The sequence below is a fragment of the Elephantulus edwardii genome, unplaced genomic scaffold (assembly GCF_000299155.1).
Source record: "Elephantulus edwardii isolate Elephantulus edwardi_28Jun2011 unplaced genomic scaffold, EleEdw1.0 scaffold00435, whole genome shotgun sequence".
Taxonomy (NCBI): Eukaryota; Metazoa; Chordata; class Mammalia; order Macroscelidea; family Macroscelididae; genus Elephantulus; species Elephantulus edwardii.
The window spans coordinates 820,399-821,795 of NW_006400185.1; the positions used below are offsets into that span (position 1 = coordinate 820,399).

At 45.4% G+C, this 1,397-nt stretch overlaps 1 pseudogene; it reads right to left on the reverse strand.

The window, feature by feature from the left end:
- Position 1: 1 nt before the first annotated feature.
- Positions 2 to 888, reverse strand: LOC102873633 (annotated as a pseudogene).
- Positions 889 to 1,397: the final 509 nt, after the last annotated feature.

A 1,397-nucleotide genomic window follows, 5' to 3' on the forward strand; every position in this document is an offset into this window, starting at 1 on the left:
GTCGATAGTCTTCTCGGTTCTCTCTCCCCACCTCGATGGCTTTCTCACAAAGCTCCCGACACTTATTGTAGTCGCCCTTCTCAAAGTACACGGCTGCTTGGTTGGTGATGTACGTCATGTTGGTGGGGTCCAGATCCTTGGCTTTGTCATAGTGCTTCAAGGCCGTGTCAAAACCCTTCTTATAGGCATCACTCCCTAACTCTTTTTCTTTCAAGGCCTGCTTCTTGTTCTCGGGAAGATCTTCTTCCATTGACTCCGGTTTGGTCTCCTTCTTGGAAGGAGGTGGTGGCGGAGGCGTTGCAACCTCTTCCTCTTCATCCATGGTGCCAAAGTCAACTCCTAGGAGGACACTAAGCGTTGTCATGATGTGTGGATCTTGCAGTTTCGTGCCCAGATCAGATGGCTTATTCCGCAGTTGTTCTATCAGTTCCTGGTAGGAAGGATCACTGAGAAGTGCCCTTGTCCTTGGGTCATTCTCCAATTTCTGGTACAGATTGGGTATGTTAAAAGGGTTCATAAATTTTCTCTCTGACAACCGGGCCTCCATATTCTGTAAACCCTCTTTGAGCTGAGGATTGTTAACTTCATGTTTTAAACCCTCCTCATAGTTTCGTTTGGCCTCCTCAAACCGGTTTAAGATTTGAGAGCAGCTGCTTTTCTCCAATAGCCCTTGCCCTAGTCAGGCTTCAAGTCCACGGTTTTGCAGCCATCCTCATAGGCCTTCTGGCAGTCTCCTTTCTTGGCATAGGCGGCGCAGTGATTGCTGTAGAGCACACAGTTCTTGGGATCTAACTTGATGGCCTCTGAGTAGCATTGCAGCACGTTGTCTATGTTCCCGGCGCTCAGGGCCTTATTGCCCTTCTCCTTCAGCTGACTGACCTGCTCCATAGCCAGGCCCCGGAACCCCGTTGCATCGAACCCGTCCGCTCCACGTTCCCAACCGCATGCGCCGCCTTCTGGAACCTACTAGAAGCTCAATTCTTGACAATTTTAATCTTTTCTACATTTACTGTAAAGTTGTCTATTGGCCTAGCAGTGAAAGGTTTGTTTTTGTTGTTGTTGTTTGTGTTTTTATATTGAATCTGTGTTGAAAGCTTTAGTCATTGACCTTCTGGAACAAGCATTTTTAAGTCCTCATCACTTTTACCAAGCAAGTTTGTATCATCTGACTAATGTAAATTGTTGATGAACACATCCATGACTGCATCTTTTTTGTTGAAAATGTCTGGACATCCATGTTTATTGCAGCTTTGTTCACAACAACTTAAGAGCCCATCAACAAACGAATGGATAGAGAAGCTGTGGTATATTCACACAATGGAATACTATGCTGCATTGAAAAACAAGGAATTCATGCAATATTATTCAAAATGGTTGACTCTGGAGAACATTATGCT